At 38.8% G+C, this 23,199-nt stretch overlaps 1 protein-coding gene across 9 annotated transcripts in view; it reads right to left on the reverse strand.

The window, feature by feature from the left end:
* rbfox3a (RNA binding fox-1 homolog 3a) overlaps nt 1-23,199 on the reverse strand; it is a 509,587-nt gene that overhangs the window by 328,356 nt on the left and 158,032 nt on the right. For 4 of the 9 annotated variants that reach the window (XM_077501745.1, XM_077501740.1, XM_077501736.1 and 1 more), the window contains exon 3: nt 20,540-20,601. The exons of 3 other annotated variants lie outside the window; for them this stretch is intronic. The gene's annotated coding sequence lies outside the window, so the exon portion shown is untranslated. The remainder of the gene's footprint in view (nt 1-20,539; nt 20,602-23,199) is intronic. 2 more of the 9 variants (XM_077501738.1, XM_077501739.1) reach the window with 2 other exon arrangements.

Raw genomic sequence — 23,199 nt, forward strand, 5'->3', positions numbered from 1 at the left:
GGTGTCTTTGGTATGGGCATCATTTCCATCGTTCCTGTTGGATCATATGGTGATTGGAAATAAAAGGTCATGGACAAATTGGTTTGGCTACATTAATTAATGAATACTGACAAAGTAAAAGTATGACGTAGCCACAAAGTAAGAAAAAAAAAAATCCGGGAAAAAAGATGCATTGAGAATTGTGATAATCATGACAATCGTGAAGATCATTAGCATGATAATCGTTCAATAATCAAATCGTAGCACCCTTAATCGTAATCGAATCGTGGGATTCGAGATGAGATGGCACACCCCTTGTGTTTATATAGTGCATTTTCCTGAGTGAAAACGGAAGACCATGCCTTTAATGCATCTCCCAAAGTTATCTATGTGTATGGGCCTAGGTGTGTTATTGTGTTTGTCTGTATGAAAGGAATTTATTCAGATTCAGAAAACATCATTTATCCCCACAGAACAATTAGGACAGGAGGAGATGTGAAAAACGAGACAACGGATGAGTCTGAAAAGTATAACTTTGGCTTATGTTACTCATAAATATTATTATTGCAGGATATTTTCTCTACAAATCCACACTGTTGCGGTCTATTTGAATAATCAGTGATATTTGATAACCAAGATAAAATTTAACAGAACAATGATCACGTCTGCAACTAAGTTGTTTACTACACACAACAATAATATGCATCAATGCAATACATACAGCAGACAATGCAATTGTCGTAAGAAGCATGATTATCCAAAGATTTTAGAGTTTAACTCTTTTACTGTCATACATTATCAAAAAACAAACAAAACAAAACAAAAAACAGTGCCAGCCGATTTTGAGTATTTTAACTCATCTTTCAAATCAAACAGAATATTGTGTACTTTTACTACATATACAATGTGGGTACCAAATGAAAGCTCGCATTTCATTCTTTCATTAGAAAAGAAAAAAAAAAAAAGATGTTTCTACCTTATTCCGTTCATTAGTAATAATAACCATTTGAAAAGAGGTCATTTGAGTGAAAAAGATGAGAAAACAAACTTTTTGTGAAGAAACATTTTCTCCACGACAGTCACTTTGACACAAAATATTTTGGTTTTGTGACGCTCTGCAAATTAGGTTTAATGTGACAAAGGCTTTGATCACTCACGCCATCCTTGAAAACGTTTGATTTCATCCAATTTCATCAGATTCCGTCATGTTTCATTGTAATTACGTACACCGGCAGCACATTGAAAAGAGATTCAATGCTGCCATCTGCTGGCCATAGATAGTGTTTTTGATTCCACAATCCATTGACCAGGCAGCGCTCCACTTACATGTTGCACTTCCCATTGATTATATAAAAAAAATAAAAATAAAAATAAAAAAATAACGTAATTTACGTCATTTAACGTTTATGGCGGCATACATTGCGATTTTACTTATCATTATTAAACGTTTTTGGCAGTTAAAGAGTTAAGTGTCCATTTATACACCAGTAATACAATAAAAAAATAGAAGCTATGCCCAGATACTTATTTTACCTACTTATTCTCTTACCTACTGCTTATTAATTTATTGAAATATATATTTTTTTTAACTTACTTACCTACTTAGATTTACTTTGTTGGTTTCGCTTGTCTTTACTGCATGACTGATTTCAATTCCATGTACGACACTTTGTACGCAGCAATGGTTTTAAAGTGCTTTATTAAATAAAGTTGCCCCAACAGGCATGATGTTTTATATTCTTTTATCTAACAATTTGTAAGGTTGCGTGCCAAAACAAATATGGCACTTTAATTTATTTAATTCAATCTCTGGTGTAATAGCCTTATTTATTGATTGAATTTTTATTATTCATTCAATCTCTGGTGTAATAACCTTATTTATTGATTGAATTATTATTATTTCAATCTCTGTTGTAATAACCTTATTTATTGATTGAATTTGTATTTTATTATTAATTCAATCTCTGTTGTAATAAACTTATTTATTGATTGATTGCATTTTTATTTTATTATTATTAATTCAATCTCTGGTGTAATAACCTTATTTATTGATTGATTGAATTATTTTTTATTTTATTATCTGTTCTTATTGCTGCTGGACATGTAAATTTCCCAGAGGGAGCCATCCCAAAGGGATTAATAAAGTCAAGTCTAAGTCTAAGTCTAAGTCTAAATGAGGCTTGCATTAGGATGAAAATTAAGATGTTTCAGTTTTTGCATCTGCACTGTCTACTGATGACAAATATGAAATGTCAGATTGCATACCAATTTTGATTGTTAGATACTTCATCTCGACGGAAGAGGAGGAACAAGGAAGGAAATTAATTTTGTTTAGTTGAAGAATGAATTGAGCAGTTGAAATGAATCACATTTTAATATTGAGAGCAATTTTGTTTCCATTCAACACCTTTTTTGGGGGGTAATTTACATTTTCAGTATGTTTCAAGGACTAGTTGTTGCAATCCCTAGTGTTTGCTCCACTGCTCATGGGGACTTCTTGTCCTCTCAATGGTCTTTGCTGTTGAACCTTTAACAAAGCCCCTACAATCAAGCACCACCTTCATCTTAATGTAATATCTATAAACTAATAACTAAGTATTTGACTGGAATAGTGCAACTTGTATAAGCTTTCCATAATGTGAACCAGTTACCCACAGCCATTCAATTCAAAATTGTAATATGCCACTGAAAAGGAACATTGCCCCATCATCCCCAGTGCAAAAAATAATAATATAAAATAAATAAATAAAATAGCATGTTTATACACAGACAAACACACCTTCAGACGAAAAGGCCATGCACCGCTTTCTATTTGATTTGTATTTGAAAATACATTTCCCCCCCTCACGCTGGGTTTAAATCCCTCCCCTGGGCGAGGAGATAGTGCAGGTAAAGCCACTGTGGACAAGCAAATAAGAGCTGAATTGCTAAAACCGCTTCTGCTGCTCTGTTGCCGTATTCATGAAGTGAGCGGGAGGCAGTATGGGCAGGGAGGCTTTCGAAGGTCGCCACATAAAGTGAAAGTAATTTAAAATCCCTGAAGGTGTCTCTCAATGAATGTCAATAGAAAGCATAATGCTGCTTTTATTCAGCACTTTCAGACGGGGAATGATGGCGGGAGGGTGTAAGATGAAAAAACTACTAGGCCTGACCAGTAAACAGCATGGGACTTAGTATTTACAATGTCTAACGCTCCCTTCTGACACCTGAGTAGAGGATTAGTCTCGACCTCTTCCCTTTACAGTTTACACCATCGGTATATCTTCTGCTCTCACACCCTTTTTTAATCAATCCATTCATCTGCAGGTTATTCTATTCAGAGTCATGTGTTAGCGTAACGGTTACTATGGTAATGTTTACCATGAATGATACGAGCACCACAAAAACTGTAGTATTTTGGAGATATACTGGAAGAATAAACGTGAAGCCACATTTTTTTTTTTTAACTATTATTGCCGTTCTCCTGAAATTTGGCTACATAATACGGCACCGCAGAACAAATATAAAGTCCACGAGTAACTTACCATAATGCTAAATCGAGCCACTAGTCACGTATTGTATAGAACGGTCCTTGTGCTGACAAAGGGCAATCTTGGCGGAGTCCAACCTTCACTGGAAACAAATCCGACTTACTGTCGGCAATGCGGACCAGACTCTGGCAACGGTCGTACAGGGACCGAACAGCCCGTATCTGGGTGCTCGATACCCCGTACTCCCGAAGCACCCATCACAGGACTCCCCAAGGGACACGGTCGAACACCCTCTCCAAATCCACAAAACACATGTGGACTGGTTGAGCGAACTCCTACGCACCCTCGAGGATCCTGCTGAGGGTGTAGAGCTGGTCCACTGTTCCACGACCATAACGAAAACCACACTGCTCCTCCTGAATCCGAGATTCGACTTCCCGATGGACCCTCCTCTCCAGCACCCCCGAATAGACCTTACCAGGGAGACTGAGGAGTGTGATCTCTCTGTAGTCTGTTGTCACCGATTCTGTTCATAACTTTTATGGACAGAATTTCTAGGCGCAGCCGAGGCTTGAGGGGGTCCGGTTCTGTGGCCCAAGCATTTCATATCTGCTTTTTGCAGATTTTGTGCTGTTGGCTTCATCAAGCTGGGATCTCCAACTCTCACTGGAGCGGCTAGCAGCCGAGTGTGAAGCGGTTGGGATGAAGATCAGCACCTCCAAATCCGAGACCATGGTCCTCAGTCGGAAAAGGGTAGAGTGTCGTCTGCAGGTCGGGGATGAGATCCTGCCCCAAGTGGAGGAGTTCAAGTATCTTGGGGTCTTGTTCACGAGTGGGGGCAGGACGGATCGGTGCAGCGTCTGCAGTGATGCGGACTCTGGAATCGGTCCGTCGTGGTGAAGAAAGAGCTGAGTCGAAAGGCGAAGCTCTCGATTTACCGGTCGATCTAGAACAAGATCCCGGATACAAGCGGCCGAAATGAGTTTCCTCCGCAGGGTGTCTGGGCTCTCCCTTAGAGATAGGGTGAGAAGCTCGGTCATCCGGGAGGGAATCAGAGTTGTGGCGCTGCTCCTCCGCGTTGAGAGGAGCCAGCTGAGGTGGCTCGGGCATCTGGTTCGGATGCCTCCTGGACGCCACCCTGAAGAGGTGTTCCGGGCATGTCTACCGGCAGGAGGCCCCGGGACGACCCAGGACACGTTGGAGAGACTATGTCTCTCGGCTGGCCTGGGAACACCTTGGGATCTCGCCAGAGGAGCTGGTTGAAGTGGCTGGGGAGAGGGAAGTCTGGGTTTCCCTCCTAAAGCTGCTCCCCCGCGACCCGACCTTGGATAAGCAGTAGAAGATGGATGGATGGTCTTTGTGCGTGAGAATCACCTGTCGCCATAAATCCATATTTCATGTAGGTCCCCTGCTATTCTCTGCGACTGCACCTTCTTTCTTCTAGGTCAGGGGTCGGCAACTTTACTATTACTACTACTACTAAATATTAACTTTTTATTGCTATAATGGGTTAAATAAAGTGAAGTTATCCCTTTAACTAGATATTTGGAAAGATCAAATCATTAATTTTATTCTTACATTAAGGGAACGCCTTAAAATTCTTGCAATCAGGCTAAAGCAACCAGCTGAGTGAATCCACGCTTGTGCAGCAGTTCAGAAACGTTTTTCTTTTTTTTTTTTTTTTTTTAATTTCGCAGCGCTATTCGTTTTATTCCATAACACATTTAACTCAATGGGCTGGTCAGCGTGATAGGAAAAAGGGACAAACAAAAATGAAAAATAACCTCTATTAATCATTGTAAGTAACGGCTGGTAAATTAATTTCTCAGAGAAAACCCGTATCACAGAACATGAGTAAGGAAATTACCCTTGTAGTCCGCGAGTCATCATTGAAAGTTTTGCTTGTTCGTGCATGTGTGTGTTGCAGTTTTGATTAAATTGGAAAGGCGTGCTGGGATAAATGAAGAGAGGAGTTGGACTGTACAGAGCTGGCATGTATTAATGACCACAATAGAATGTAGAGACATTGCTAATAACCCATTCAGTGCTAGAAAATACTGGGAGGAGGAGGGAGAATGAATTATGGGAAGGATTCTGACTTCCAAAAGAGAAGGGTGACTTCATAAGTTCACAATGACTGGCTCCACCCCCAAAAAAAGAAATGCCAATTGAGTCAAAGCACTTGTGGCTATAGCCAAACAGTGGCAGGGTGTTTATTATCTGGACCTGGAGTTGCCACCTCTGGAGATACGTACAGTATATGTGTCTGGGGGTATAACCACAATAAACAAAATTGAGGTAAAACTCAAAATTTATGCAACTTTGAGACCACCACATTCAAAAGACATGCACATCCTCCCTCTAGTGGCTCTAATCCATCTCAGGCTTTTCAGCCAACGGGGTGTAATGTAAACATTGTGATAACACAATCAGCCCCAGTCCTCTCCATCACTCTCTGTTTACCTTTTTCTTCTCCTTGCTACTGGGGCAGATAATGAAATACATAAATGCAACATGTATTTCTTTTTGGAGACAGTAGGCCATGTTCCTCCCCTCTCCCATTCTACCTTTGATGTCAGTGTGCGTTTCGCTCCAAAACAAAATGCAGAACAGCCGTTGAATAATGGAGCCAAGCGCCAAACAGCCACCTTCTAATCTCAGCAGGCCTGCAGCAGAGTGCTTCAAAGCTTTATGAGCTTGCAACGCCGCTGCAACAACACCACAATGATCATATTGTCTACACTCACAGATGCAGTGACAGTTTCATGGGGTGAAAGCGCGTGACCCAACTACTACAACCATCAGAATTATGATGATGGCTTTTGCGACCTGTTTGGATCCAAATAAGTAACTTTACATAACCCAACGTGATTCGGACTGACAGAACAAAACAGTTGATCTGAATCAGCCATCTTTGTCGTTTACATTCACCTCGAACGCTTTGAGGTTGGAACTGGGAGATTCCAAGTGTGATATATCTGTTTTTCCACCGTCCTCGAATGGAGCATAAATATCCCACTTCCTGTTCAACAGAGCAGCGTCTTTGCCGTCATACAGTTGGATCTGCCACTATACAAAATCACCAATGAAAGTGGTGCATACAGGTTGTACAACAGGGGTGTCCAAACTTTTTCATTTGAGGGCCACATCCAGAAAATCAGAAGGACGCAAGGGCCACATTAATGTTATGACGAGAAACTGTGTGTTAGTCCTAAAAATTGTACAAATAATGTATTTGTGCTTTTGCATATTGAGAAAAATGCTACAGTATATAAACCAATTTATTTGTAATATGGCAGCAGGGTTATTATAGTTTTGGAATTTTTCATTTTAGTTTTTATTTTGTTTTTTTAATTTAGTTAGTTTTAATTAGTTTTCAGGGTGATTCTGATTTTTTTTAAATTAGTTTTAGGTCTTTAATAAATGCTTAGTTTTAGTTTAGTAAGTTTCAGTGTAAGTTTTAGTTTTGTTTTGTTTTATGTGTAGTATTGTGCACAATATTTTAAAAACACCATGGGCGCGACGTCATTATTCCGGTTTAAATCAAAATAAATTACTAAAAATCACATTTAAAATCATGCCCAAAGGCTCATGCATTAAGTTAATTACCAAAGACTAAAACGAAGGACGTTTGCCAGTTTTAGTTAGTTTTGTAAACATAAAATGTAGTTTCAGTTAGTTTTCTTTTTTAAAAAGCATCTCCGTTTTTTTTTATTTCGTTCACGAAATTATTTTTTGAATTTTAGTTTTTTTTTGTTAGTTTTAGTTAACTAAAATAACCTTTAATAGCACCTGTGTTTTTCGACAGCCTCCCTTCTTACTTTGACCTGGTCCACACCTCTTTGTTTTTATTTTATTTGAACTGAGTCAAATGCCATTTTTAGCACATGTCGCGGGCCACTGAAAAATGGACGGTGGGCCGCAAATGGCCCCCGGGCCGTAGTTTGGACACCACTGTTGTACAGGATGTATGCAATCAGGGATAATTCTCCCATACTGAAACAAGCAAATGAGCACGATGACTGCGAGTACGCGCTTCCATTAGGCTAATCACGCAAAATGCCAATCTTCAAGACATTATTTCATTCAATAACGCCTTTGTTTGCATAAACAGTGCCAAGGGATATCTGATTGACAGGACTGAAATAATAAACGAGCTCAGCTGTTTACTAAACTTGATCCTTTGCATCTGTCTTTCTTCTTTGAGCTTTTTTAGGTTGTTCTTCACATGCCTCCTTCCTCCTCATTCTCAACGTTTTCCGACATGAGATCTGATTTCATTCTTTGAAGACAATTGAAAAGTGAAGTTGAAATGAGAGAGATTTTATAATTGTAAAGTGTAACAGGAAATGAACCAGCAAGCTCAACAACGATCCAATTCCCCAAAAATCAGTGTGAAATATGAGTTAAGTCATGCGCATGTTTGAGTCAAAATAAATAAATAAATACAAATCGTGAGCTTTCCTGTGTGGAGTTAACATGCATACTCACCTGGTGCTTGTGTGTTAATTGAGGGTCCTAAACTGTCAATAGGTGTGATGTATTTATTTCATAAGTAAGTAAATGTGCTTGGGGGTTGATAAGTGCATATTATGCTTTGGGGGTGGAGTGAGAGATGTGGACCCAAATTGAGGAGACTGATCGGACAGGAAATAACCAATGTACTGATTTATTGGTAAGTGGTCAGGAAAACCATGAATTCAACTCAACTCGACAGAGCTAGACTCGACTCAGCTAGACTCGGCTCGACTCGACTCGACGTGACAGAACTTGACTTAACGTGACAGAGCTTGACTTAACGTGACAGAGCTTGACTTAACGTGACAGAGCTTGACTTAACGTGACAGAGCTTGACTTAACGTGACAGAGCCTGACTTAACGTGACAGAGCTTGACTTAACGTGACAGCGCTTGACTTAACGTGACAGCGCTTGACTTAACGTGACAGCGCTTGACTTAACGTGACAGCGCTTGACTTAACGTGACAGCGCTTGACTTAACGTGACAGCGCTTGACTTAACGTGACAGAGCTTGACTTAACGTGACAGAGCTTGACTTAACGTGACAGAGCTTGAGTTGCAAAGCTTACCAGAGAAGACACCCAGCATGACCCATGTAACACCAGCAATGCACCCACCCTGACTGGACAAACACAACAGACTAAATACACCAACACTAATGACCAAAAGCGACACAACTGGGGGAAACACAAGTGGCTGAGGACAGTGATTGGTCACACACTGGGAAGGGAAGACACGCTCAGGTGGACGTCGTTAGACATAACGAGACAAGGGAAGAAACGAGGAATACATGACAAAACCAACTTGGGTTGACACCCAAACACACCCAAAAACTATTTATGAGTTGATACTTAAAGGGATACTGGGGCAGTGAAAATTTCATATTTTGTCCAGAATTAATTTGATAACTTAATAGTTTTTCATGTACAATTAATATCTTTAAAAACTATTTGTTTCTTCCTCTTGCTGTCGTCTGATGATGACATCACCTGTGCTGAGGAAGTAGATAGTGTTGTTCCGATACCGTTTTTTTGGCTCCCGATACCGATACCCAGCTTTGCAGTATCGGCCGATACCGATACCATACCGATACTTAAAGGGATACTTTACTTATTTAGCCATTTTTGGCAAACATTAATATTTTGCCTATAATAAATTAGATATTTTCATTATTTTTCACGTACAATCAGTACCTTTACAAACACATTTTGCAACTTGCTGTCGACTGAAAATGACATCACAAGGGCTCAGGTAACCAATCACAGCTCAGTTTTCTAGGTTTGGTCATGTGACATTCACAAGCTGAGCTCTGATTGGTTACCTGAGCCCTTGTGATGTCATTTTCAGTCGACAGCAAGTTGCAAAATGTGTTTTTAAAGTTACTGATTGTACGTGAAAAATAATGAAAGTATCAAATTAATTATTGACAAAATATTAACTTTTTATTGATATAATGGGCTAAAGAAGTGAAGTATCTCTTTAAGGTTTTTTTTCCTCAACATGAAAAAGCTGTCCTGCTATTGGTTCAGAGTATTCAAGGGCCAATAGGATATCTTTGATCGGCATGCAGTGAACATGTCATATACCAGTGAATGCCGTGCACCAGCAAGACACAAGAGGCTGGATCCAAAATCCTATATTAGCATTGGAATTAATGGTATTGGCATGTAACTTGTGAGTAGTCACCGATACCGATACCACTGTGTTAATGCAGTATCGGCACCTCTACCGATAACAGTATCGGTATCGGAACAACACTAGAAGTAGGTAATAACCAATCATGGCTCAGTTTGCTGACCAACCCCAGAAAACAGGTGAGCCATGATTGATTATCAAATTAATTCTGGACAAAATATTAACTTTTTACTGCTGAAAATGGCTCAATGAGTCAAGTATCCCTTTAATGTTAACCATATTTGGTCAAGGAATTATAATCTATTGTTTAATCAAGAGTATCAAAATCATAAAAGCTTAAGGAATGCATTTATAATTGAACAGTTTACTGCGAGTTAGCATGGTTGAATGCTGAAAAAATTTATTTAACCTGAATGTGATGCGTGTTTCCATCCATCCATCCATCCATTTTCTTGACCGCCTTTTCCTCACAAGGGTCGCGGGGGTGCTGGCGCCTATCTCAGCTGGCTCGGGGAGAACATGCAAACTCCACCCAGGAAGGTCCGAGACCTCAGAACTGGGAAGCGGACGTGCTAACCACTCGACTACCGTGCCGCCCGTGATGCGTGTTTACTATTACAAAATGAAATGACATGTTGTGTTAGATAATGACCCACAATTCACTTTTACTCAGATACTACAACAATTCAGTCAGTTTTAATCCGAAAGTGTCCGCTCATCGAACTTTAGCACATTAACCTAAAAATAGTTTCTAGATACCGTAGAATAAATGAGGTATTTTCCCTGGTAGTGCTTAACTCATAAGCCTGAAGAGGAGGGATTGTTTATAGGCTCTACTCACTCCATTTTTTTCTCTTCCTTTCTCTCAGGAGTAAAGGCAACAGCCTAAGGTAATGCACAAACTTTTAAGTGTGTTTTCTTGCGAATTTTAATCAACCACTTTCTCACACTTTATTTGCTTTTTGTCTCTGTCTTTATAATCTCACACTTCAACTTATTTTCTACCGCAACACCCCAATCCCTTGTCCCCTAATTATAAACGACCCCCAAAATGAATCAAGTAAATTCTCACCCAAAGATAAGATTATAGTTGGAAACTATAGACACTCAAAATATCTTGTTTGTCTGCTTGCAAGGTGGGACTAACAAGATGGCCGCCCTGTGACTTTACAGCTTGCACTGGTGTGTATGGGCTTCGGCTCCAGTCATATACAGGTCAGTGGTCTGCAACAAGTCACTTGGACTTCAGAGGTAAAAAAAAATTAAAAAAAATACTCAGAAGAACAGAAGTTGGTGCGTTTTTTTGGAATATGTTTTTTTCTGTTTTTTTTATATAGTTTTTCTGTTTTTCTGAATATTTTTTTTCTGTTTTTCTGAATATTTTTCCCTGTTTTTCTAAATATCTTTTTTTAATGACAGAAAAAAATATTCACTAAAACAGAAAACAAATATTCAGAAAAACAGAAAAGAAAATACTAAAAAAAAACAAAAAACAAAGCTCCCCCCAAAAATTAGTCAGAAAAATAGAAGTGAATGCACTACGCTGAATGCACTACTACTATATGAGATAATTTCTCCGACAATATTTTCAAAACACTTTGTAGCCTCTTGTCTGTCTTAAAGCCGACCTATGTCCCAAATGTGTTTGTTGATGGGGTAAAACGAGGCTGAGTGCAGAATGCCTAAACTTCCCCTGGAAGAGTTAAGTGTTTTCAAATGTATCCTGCAGCGTCAACATTGGCACTACTGGCTTAGCTTCATTACCATAAAGAAATTTAGCTGCAGAGATTCCAACAGCAACAAAATGGTGAATAGATGAGAGCAAAAGTGAGGAGTGAGTGAGACGGATGAAGAAGAGGAGAGAAGGATGGATGAGAGGATGAAACAAATGCAATAATGTGTCTTGTATAGCTATATACAGGATGCAAGAAGCATAACAGATGTATCAATCGCATTCAGCTCAAAGAAATAGTTTGAATATATGCTTTTGCACCAACAGGCCACAGTGTTTGAAGTGTTTTCCCCACAACACTTATTTAAGTTTTGCCTCCTTTCCTTTGGCCAATTTACATCTTTTCAGATTACCTCTGAAGTCCTCCTCGGGAAAAGTATTTGTGTTTTGCTCTGGAAAAGTGTTACTGCTACTTCAGCACTGGATCACAAATGTATTCAATTTCACCAAATGTTATTATTTTTTGAAGAAAATAATTATGTTACACTTCAGTCTTGGTACTCAATTTAATTTCATGTTTCAGGCACATTTTCTGGTAGGAAATTCTGATCCTAATAAAATGTATATTAATCAGTAGAACTGGGCACTTTTCCCCCTATTAAATTTTAGGGATGTAACGATATCCAAACATCATGATACGATATTATCACGATATGAAGGCCATGATACGATAATTATCACGATATTGTGGGGGTGTTGGCGATATTTAAAAAAGATCACAATATTGTAAAAAAAAAAAAAGAGAGCTCATACTAAAAAAAAAAAAAAAAAAAAAAAAAAAAAAAAAAAAAACAATCTCTACAATCTCTAATAACAATACTGAGGCACTTACTTCATCGCTTCACAAGCAAATTAGGTTCCCCTTCATCTGACAATTAGCATAGATTTTAAACATAGAAGGCCAAAACATCCCTAATGAAAATTAAATTGCACGAAGAAACTAGCCACTAGAGGGTGCTAGAACTGCACAAATGGAAATCAACCTGACTTTTTTTTTTAAACAGATTTGTTCCTTTTAAATATTGTGAACATGACAACGACGATATTGTGGCAGTTTTAATATCACAATATCACGATATTGCCCTTAGTGTGACATCCCTATTAAATTTCTGTAGGTCCGAAATGATTTACCACTGCTGTATCTTGTCCAATCTATAGAGTTAGGAGGGAGGCAGTCAATGATTAGTCAGTGTGTTTTGTGTGGCATCACTCCTCGCCGCACATGAAGAACCTCACAACAACCAATGGTAAAAAATTAGAAATGTCCGATACCCCTTTTCTTTCAAACCGATACCAGAATCAGCTCTTGAGTGGTCACCGAAACTGATACCAAGTACCAATACAACTAATATTTTTTACTCAATAAAATATCCCCCCAAAAAACAATGACAATTTTAAAGAAAGATTTATGTATCCCAATAAAGTATTTTCCTTAAAATTGCATGAAATTAGTGGTGATTTTCTATGTTTCTAATTTTTAATTCTTACCCTGATAGGAAAATGGCCAAAAGTGGTACCTTGAAATAAGGCTGGATATTGGCCCAATAGCGATACTTGATATCGATATTCGCTCATAACTTGTAAAAATGCTACTCTGTTTCACATTTTGAGTCTTCAAATACAATATAATATAATAAGAGGAAACATAGAATAAAGTGAATAAAATATAATAATGCACACCGAAGAAAAATTTAAAGTATGTTTTTTTAATCTGTGAGGAAACCCGAGTACTGGTGATGGAAAAAATGAAGCTTCATCAAGCACTTGTATTATTATTATTTTTTTTATTCCTCTAGATCAGGGGTGTCAAACTCATGTTAGCTCAGGGGCCGCATGGATGAAAATATATTATGAAGTGGGCCGCATCGGGAAAATAACGGTATATAACTTAAAAACAATTGTCATCATTTATACGCAGATTTTCATGGACCAGCTCTAAAATCATATTGTTCCGAAAAATAACACGAATGCAAATTGAACGCAGCAACACTTTCCCGGTATACGTTCCGGACATGTTAAATTGACCCGTTTTGCATATATATTGTTCCCAGAATGCATTGCATGGCGCAATTAATGATGTTATAAGGACGTTAATCCTTGTCATATCTATTTGTGTTACCATTAATTGAATTTGTGTCGTATTTAACACATTTATGTCAGTGTATGATTACAAAAAATAATAATAATTAAACAAACCGTAGTTTAAGTTGCGGGTAAAATAATGACATCCAGGACCACGATTCCCTGTACAAGTTGCATTGCTCATCTGAGGACTGCTTGTGAAATTACAAATTTATATGTTTTGATTGTGGCCGGCTGATTAATCAGTCCGACATTACAAATTAGTTTTTTTTTACTTTACAAAATCATCTTTTGGGCCGGATTCAACCAATTTGCAGACCTGATCCGGCCCGCGGGCCGAATGTTTGACACCCCTGCTGTGCTTGGTTTAAATATAACGGTTAGTGCAATGGAAATTGATTACATTTCCACTGCATCTTTAAGCCAAGTATGCCATCTAGAGGAGTAAAAAAATATATATATCACAAGTGCTACATGAAGCCTCATTTGTCAATCACTACCGAGTAAGCAGAGAAAATCCACACAGTGCAGCACAGTGAGGACATACAGATTCAAACCAACAACCCCAAAAGTAAATAGGACATACAGTATACTATAAGCAGGATTGGGGGGGGGGGGGATATCACTGTAGAGGGTCGGCACATTGGAACCAAGAAAAACAAGATTTTATTTTTTAGAAGCTGGATGAAGTTTAAAGCAATGATGAATTTGTTAGCCCTTTTTTTCTATGCTCCATTAATGTTTTACAATTTCAAATGATTGCTGTGGAAGATGTAATTAAAATAACAAAACTAATGGTCCCCGAAGACCTTGTTTTCACAAACTTTGCCTGAAGCAGAATACGTCTGCTGCATCTCATTCCTGTTTCAGTTCATTCACAAATGTTGCAAGATGAACTCTAAAAAGCGTACACAAAAAAGGTACATGTAAAAAGTAATCATCCGAATTATTATGTGATGTACTGTTTTTTTTATTTATTGATTTATCTATTTTTACAAAAATACATGTATGTTGTATGTATCACTAAAGTTACTTGCTTTACAACATATCATTTACTTAATAAGCCAGGCAACGACACATGAATCACCGATTGGAGAACCGATTTTTGCTGCCAGTAGTCAAAGAGTGATACTTGCCATCAGGAGCAACGTGCTGACCTTGTCTGAGTTGCCGATTCCGACCTACTGAGATGTACAGCCTGGATCATATCACAGGCAGTGCCACTCACACACAGACTCCGCACCGGACTGATAACGGAGAAAGAGAACGATAGCAGACACGTTCAGGTTGACATCAGGTAGTCGCGGGCATGAAACAGCCTTCACATACTTTATTTGCCAATATAAATGTAAAACGTTTCTACGTGTATATCTGCTGTGTGTGCGGCTGTGCGCTCTACAATGATTCAGGGGGATCGGCCACAATACTGTCAAATGAATCGGGATACTTTGTCTCCCGACAGCTTATCGACACGCCTACGCAAATATCGCAATATTTTATCAAGAGAGCTCATACTAAAAAAACAACAACAATATTGTGCTTTTGTACATAACAGCAATGCATATAAACCACCTTACAATACTAATAACAATATTGAGGCACTTGGTAATGCAAGCACACAGTGATCGCTTCACAAGCAAATTAGGTTCCCCTTTGTCTGACAATTAGCATAGATTTTAAACATAGAAGGCCAAAACATCCCTAATGAAAATTAAATTGCACTAATAAAATAGCCACTAGAGGGTGCTAGAACTGCACAAATGGAAATCAACCTGACTTTTTTAACAAATGTGGTCCTTTTAAATATTGTGAACATGGCGACGACGATATTGTAGCAGTTTTAATATCGCGATATCACGATATTGCCATTATCGTGACATCCCTACCAGCAACTGACAGTTTTGCATATGTTTCTATGAAAAATGTGTCTTATATTGTCAATTATAACATTTTAAAACATAATTTATGTTTTGACTTTTTGAAGCACACAATTTCTGATGAATATTAATCTTGATTTAATTGGATTTAATATTTTATTTATTTAATTCTGCAATGTTACACAAAACAAAAAAAATGAAACAATTGACTATGTAACCGACTGAAATGTTCACAGAACGTTAAGAAGACATTTGTATTTGTTTAAAAAAAAATACACTAAAGTACTCTGTGAAGAAGACACCAGTTTTAAAATTATGTTTCAGTGATAATTTGTAGTTTTATCGTAGATTATCGTAGATTATCGTGGACTTATTACCTGACCATTATATCGATAATTACGGTAGCGTCATATCGTGAGACAGTTATCGTGAGCCTTGTATTGCTAATCGTATCATATCATGAGGTACTCAGAGGTTCCCACCCCTAGTCTCGATCAAATCCATCCAAAATGTTGTTACACCACCTGCATAACCACTTAGACCTGGCTTAGGCGAGTCTAAAAATCTTTGAGTGTTAGTTATTTGTATGTCACGTGATTGATTTGCGATGAGTCCAGGGTGTAACCCTGTCTTTTGCCATAGAACATCGGAGATAGGCTACAGATCACCTATAACCCTGTAAATGGGGTGGACTGCTTTTTATATTCAGATGGGAAATGCCACTGTGCCATGACGCCACTGTAACAGCTAATCAGGGTGTTCTATACCTATGAAATTACTCAAACATTTCACTTATGCACATTTATTTTCCTAAAGCTTCAACATACAATAACAGAAATATCATGGCCGTAGATCAAAAGTGTCTTCCTGTGGAGCTTTTGCCGAACACAACCAAACCTTCCACAAAAGCTACAGTGCGAGATCTCACATTCTCATTCCATCCATTTCTTTGATTTCAAACGTCTCACCACAGCAAGAATCCCGCAGGTATCGTCGTCTCCACCTGTTCGAGTAGCTTTAATAGACACATACACCTGACAGATATGTTTGAGGAAGATTCTCCCGGGGGAACCTCAGCGGTTATGAGTTATTTATTTGCAGCCGTGTTGCTCATTATGGAATCCGATGAATGATTTCAAGTACAGTGCTGAAGGAGAAGCATATTTCAGCACCATGGATAGCTACTATTCCCTGCTCCATGGCTTTGGTAGGCTGTCCTGTGAGAGTTTTAGATTATTATTTCAGATTTAAAAAGGATTTCAAATTGAGACAGGGTAGACTCGCCCAATACTATACTGTACACACACTCTAAAAGTAGTCGAAGTAGTTTGTGTATATGATTATCAAGTAAATAGGAGTCCACCATTTCACCAGACCACCAAATAAGAGTTCCACATTGCCGTTTTGCGTCGTATTACATCAGGCCTTGCTACGGAAGCCCAACACACATTGCACCCAACTCCGTTGCCTTCTTGCCTGGATATGTTATCACCTGTGTCTGTTTGATTGTCTCTGTGTTGCAGGTTATCTGTCTGTTAGTTCCACTTGTTCCGTTTCATGCTGCAATCATTGGTGAAGTGTGTTTTATGTATTGGCAAATTAGAAACACATGCAATTTCTTTTTGAAATATTTACCGCAAGAGAGTTCTTTGTGAAAAGCTTTTAATGAAGGCTTGCAGTTCATTGCGCTCCACTGCCCCCTCAACTGCATAAATCTCAACTACGAAAGAGCGTCAGTGTCATCTGTGTGCATCCGCTAATCCTCTGAATTCAGATCCATACTTAGCTTTTCAGTGAAATATTTACCCATAAGACAGTTGCAGCTATAGAATATATTTTAATGTACCATTATTGAGATCACACAAACATGACATGCCAACTACTTAGAGTACTGTGAAAAAAGGTTATGGACATCACAAGCGTTTACGACACGTTAGGCCTCTTAATGACTAGATGACTTGAGCTTGAAGGTGACTTGAGCTAGGCCATTGTGTCGTTGTGGCCTGACCTTACTTTTTATCTATCTGCACTCTGGCACACTTATCCAGTCGAAACCAGTTAAGACCATCAGAGGTCACACATTTTCACATGGACTAGGCTGAGCCGTCCCTCGTGTGGGTGGGCGGCGAAGACAGTATAAGATTAGAGACCATTTTGAATAGATCAGGCCTTCTTCCGCATTCAGCAGATAAGGCTCCACAGCTGTGTACTTGATTTTTCTGGTATCCAGTAAACAGTTCAAATGAGAATATGCATATCCTGGTTGCTATTATTAGTATAGAGAGCGTTTAAGATAAAAGAACCGGTGAAAGGTCCCATCTGAACTTTACACATCCAAATGATAAAGAATGACAGATACAGGCTTTGTTATGTTCTGAGGTTGGATCCCAAAAGCGCAGACACAAATAAGATTTTAACTCTTTATTTGCATAACATCGAGAGGTGTAGAACAAACTTGACTAGACAAGAAATAATGAGAATGCATCGAGAATCACAAGACGCCAAGCCCCCTTGGGTTGTGGAGATGCATCGAGGAACAGAGGTAATAATCCGACAAACACACATTTCTCAGTTTGGCTTTAATAGAAAGGCAATTGAGCGGATTGGCTGTGGCTAGACATGTGGGTAACAGATACTCAGATACTTCTAACTTAACTCATTCACTCCCAGCCATTTTCACTGAAGCAACCCCCTCCGCTCCTGGCTGTTTTACTGGATGTTGATTTTGCAAGGCCCACAGAATATTGTGTCTTTCATCAATAATAAAACATATATTTCTATCTGTTTTCGCTTTGCAGTAATTAGCATTAGAATATAGCTAAGTTTCATCATTATTCACAAATCTGTTTAAAATTGTGAGGAAATCAGCTATTCTCAACATGACCCTGGTTGATCTCTTGATCTCACTTTTTTTTTCGGCTACCTCAATGGTCATCTTAAAAGTCGCTACCAACAGATGAGAAGTTATTTTTTTATTATTTATTTATTTTTTTTGTCCCCCGTTGTAACTAGAATCTGATCTGACACAGCTATGCTACATACACTCCACATGCATTGAAAATAGAAATTCATGGTAATGAGCAAACTTAAAAAAAAAACTGCAAGTGAACTTTAAAATGCATCATGTTAGAAGCAAAAGACCACATGCTGCTCACATATATTAAGAGTGAGTTTTTTTTTTTTTTTTTTTTTTTTTTTAAATTGATACACAATGTAAAACACACCGGAAGACTCTTTGAAACACAGAGAAATGCGTTGTTTTCCATGTGGCTCAATTCCCTACACGGCAGCAGCTCAAAGACCTGAAATTAATCGAGTTTGGTTCGTTTGAGTGTTGTGACCTAGGGCTGTGTTCAATACAACCCCACGGTTCCACTCTCACTAATGAGGAAAGGCTATTCATTTCAAGGTGAGTCAGAGAATGAAATGATAATTTAAATAACTTTGCTCTCAAAAAATAAATTACTCAGAGAGCTGTCAAGGCCAGATACATTCTAAGAGAATACATACTGTGGGCCCTTTTTAGTGTTGTCCCCTCACTAACCATTTATCATACTGTTGAGAGTCCATTATCATATCAGGATGTAATTTATTGACTATAAGTGAAAGTAAAATACAGAACTTATTCTAAATGTTGCAGTACTGTAGATGGGTGCTGATTGTCACGTTTCGGTTCGGTGGGGTTGGGTTTTTGGGTGTTGATGTTGTCTTTTGTCTGGTTTGTCTCCCCTTGTCTGTCATGGTTAACCCCGTCCACCTGTGTGTGTCTCCCTTCCCCATATATGTTACCAATTATTATCTGCCTATTGTGTTCCCCAGGTGTGTCTTGTTAGTGTCTCGTTAGTTTGGTGTATTTAGTCTGTGCTGTGTGTTCACTCTGTGTGGGAGCATTGTCACGGTTAGGTCGCATCGTGTTCCAGTCTGTTTTGTCACGTTAGGTTCTGTCTTGTCCTGTCATATCGTCGTCACAGTCAAGTCTCCCCTTGTCCAAGCCAAGTCTCCCCTTGTCCAGCCAAGTCTTCCCTTGTTCAGCCAAGTCTTCCCTTGTCCAAGTCAAGTCTCCCCTTGTCCAAGCCAAGTCTCCCTTTGTCCAGCCAAGTCTCCCCTTGTCCAAGCCAAGTCTCCTCATGTCCAAGCCAAGTCTCCGCATGTCCAAGCCAAGTCTCCCCATGTCCAAGCCAAGTCTCCTCATGTCCAAGCCAAGTCTCCCCATGTCCAAGTCAAGTCTCCTCATGTCCAAGCCAAGTCTCCCCATGTCCAAGCCAAGTGTGTCGCGCTCCACGTTCCAGCCAAGTCTCCCCTTGTCCAGCCAAGTCTCCCCTTGTCCAGCCAAGTCTCCCAATGTCCAAGCCAAGTCTCCCCATGTCCAAGCCAAGTCTCCCCATGTCCAAGCCAAGTCTCCCCATGTCCAAGTCAAGTCTCCCCATGTCCAAGCCAAGTCTCCCCATGTCCAAGCCAAGTGTGTCTCGCTCCACGTTCCAGCCAAGTCTACCCTTGTCCAGCCAAGTCTCCCCTTGTCCAGCCAAGTCTCCCAATGTCCAAGCCAAGTCTCCCCATGTCCAAGCCAAGTCTCCCCATGTCCAAGCCAAGTCTCCCCATGTCCAAGCCAAGTCTCCCTGTGTCCAAGTCAAGTCTCTCCACCTTGTCAAGCCAAGTCTTCCACCCCCACATTGTCAAGCCAAGTCTCTCCCACGTCCTGTCAAGTGGCCCCACGTCTTGTCAAGTGGCCCCACGTCATGTCACTGTCAAGTGGCCCTATGTCCTGGCAAGTGGCCCCACATTCTGACAAGTGGCCCCATGTTCTGGCAAGTGGCGCCCACGGTCTGGTCTCTGCACCTGGGTCCACCCACCCACGTCCATGCACCCCCCCATCCTGACACTGATACCCAAGTGGTAATACACAGTGGTCAAGCCACCCTACATATAGTCCACTTAGTAAACCAAGCCCTCACTTGAACTGACAGTCTCTAATTCTACTAGTAAATGGGATTAAAGTGATTTACTAAAAGACCACAGTGTAAGATCATGCCCAAAAGTCCTGTCATGCGGTCCTAAATTATATTGAAAAATCATATGCACTTTTGCTGTTTGTAAGCCTACAAAATTAAAATGATGACGATATAATAGTTGCTGTCAAGAGGTCAGTACATTTTTTTACTGTCATTCAGAATGTGATGAGTGGCTAACGTGGTGAAGGGTACAATGATTTAAAAGGATCCAGAAAATGGACTGACTAAAACATTACCTACTTACTGAAGGATGTCAGTGAGCTGAACAGGTCTTAATGTGTCTTCATTTAATGAGAACCTATAAAAAAAACAAAAAAACAAAGGCAAACTATTAAGTGTACTCCAGTATATACTGTATTAATATCCCAGCTAGTGTTTCATATTGGGTCATAAGGGCCACAGCCATACTTCAAAAGGCTTTGGGAAAAAGCTGTGGGGGACATTAACATATTAGAGGTCATACTACATTTGGATGATCTGATTATGTTGGGCAGGTTCTTCAAGTAGCATGGAGAAAGGCTGCTCAAAGGTACTTGACAGATTTGAAGAGGCTGGACTGAAGTTGCTCATTGACCTTATTCCACTTCTTCCTTCAGGTTTTTCTTGTCGATAAGGTTGCAGTTTTAATTCAACAAATCTTATAGGGACCATTTCTGACATCAGATACAAAGTGACCAAGGTTATTGAGGTCAAAGAAATAACCAAATAGAAAGATGGCAAGATAGCTTAGATAAACATCGTAATTCATTTCCTGACAACTGTGTTCAATTGTAATGTTACTTTTGAGTAACGTTCACCAAAACAATTAAGGAGGCCCAAAAACATTTGACTCAAGTACACTGATGTCCTCAGACAACGTAACAATGCGACTCAACAGTTTGAAAATCTGCCGCGTAGTCCTACAGGTAGGCATGTCTACATGCTAATGAGCAAAGTGATCAGGCAAAAGATTTAATGGACTTTATCCTGCAAACTTCCTAGTCACTGTAAGGTCAATGTAATATCAATTTATATACTTATAAATTAACAGAGAATATCATCACAATTGACACTTCACTTCACTGACATTTTCCAGAGTTATGTGGAATAGCATGTTATTTATCTGTGCATGAGTCAAGATATGTGCATAGTAATTGTCCTATATTCATAGAACACGGAGACCGAGCCTTGCTTCGAACAACATAAAAGTGCCTAAGGTTTATAATTGTGCAAACCATTGTTTGACCTGCTATGTGGTTACCACCAGATTCCTTTGGCAGAGGAATACTTACTCAGGACCCTTATAGCATCCTCGAATGTAATAGTTTGCTGAAAATGTAACAATGCTTCAAATGTGATAAAATTTGCACTTAATCAAAAAAAAATGTAATAAAACCAAATCATTTTACCAAATAATAATAAAAAAAATCCTGATTGATATTGTAATAACATGTTTACATATAATGTAATACCTCAGTTATTACATTATTGAGACTTTATTACATCAAAACTGATCATGCAAAACTTGACAGATAATGTAATAAATATGTTCATTTTTAGTCCAAAGTCTATATTTTGAATTTTGATAATAAAAGCATTTTATATACATTCATACCAAAAAGGGGCATGTCAACATTTTGGTATTAAGTGTTTCAGAGTTTATCTAAACCCCCAAAGTGTATTTTTAACAATCAAATTAAGCTCTGCCCACTTGATTAAAACTGCTCTGCCATATCCCAGGCTTCTGGGATATGATAAATATATATGATATAACAATGTAATAACTGAGGTATTCCAGTATTGGTACAATGCTATTACAGTATCAGGATTTTATTTATTTATTTATTTTTTTACTGCATTACTGGTGAAATTATTACATTATTGGGGTTTATTACATTTTTGATAGAGGTAAGTGCAAAGGTTATTACATTTTTAGGCATTGTTACATTTTAAGGATATTATTACATTATAGAGTGTCTGACAATGTCTGACAGGACGCAAGAAACAGTATCATCAGAGGCTAGATCTTCAGTACGCTCTTACTGTTACTTACTCATTAAAACCATTATCTGGGGCCAGTTAATTGAACTGCAATATACTCATATTTACTAGCAGGGTGAGTCCAACTCAATACAGGTAAACCTTTGTGATAGCTAGACAAAATGAACCCGACTTGACTTGACTTCAACGGAGATTCCAGACGTCAAGTTCAGTCTACCATGGTGCCACGGAATGCAGACTCCCTCTAGAACCTCCCATTGTTTTTTTTATTGTTTTTTGTTAGTTTGTTTTTTTATGGCAACACATTCATACATTCAAAATCAATAGCAATACATATTGATGAAATACTGCGGAACCGGATATGTATTATTTATTCTTCAGTCTATTGTGAGTCCGTTATGTCGGGACTGTACTGTAAATGCTATACAGTATGAGTACTACAAATACGTTTAAAGGCATTTGCAAGTATGTTCAAACATATTTGCAAATGTGCTTTAACATATTTTCAAGTACGTTTCAACATATGTGCTAGTATGTTCAATCATATTTAAGTATGTTCAAATAAAGGCAAGTCAAGTAATCTTTATTTATATAGCGCTTTCAAACAGCCGTAGCTGTCACAAAGCGCTTTATACACACTTCATATTTCACAAATAACTCTCTATGGAATTCAAGCCTCATAAAAATTCCACAATTGGGAATTAAATACAAACTTGTGACAGTGGACAGTCCAACAATCTGGTTATTTCTCCTCATAACTGGTGCCACAGTTTCTATTGACCGGCATGAAAATAACAAAAACTGAAGATTCACAATTTTGGAGGATTCATACAGGCTGGGCTGCTGTACAATGCTGCACCTTTCACTCCTAACGCAAGAACATTTGTGCTATTAATGCAGAGATGTGGGTGTGTCC

Source organism: Festucalex cinctus, chromosome 17 (genome assembly GCF_051991245.1).
Source record: "Festucalex cinctus isolate MCC-2025b chromosome 17, RoL_Fcin_1.0, whole genome shotgun sequence".
NCBI classification, from domain to species: Eukaryota; Metazoa; Chordata; class Actinopteri; order Syngnathiformes; family Syngnathidae; genus Festucalex; species Festucalex cinctus.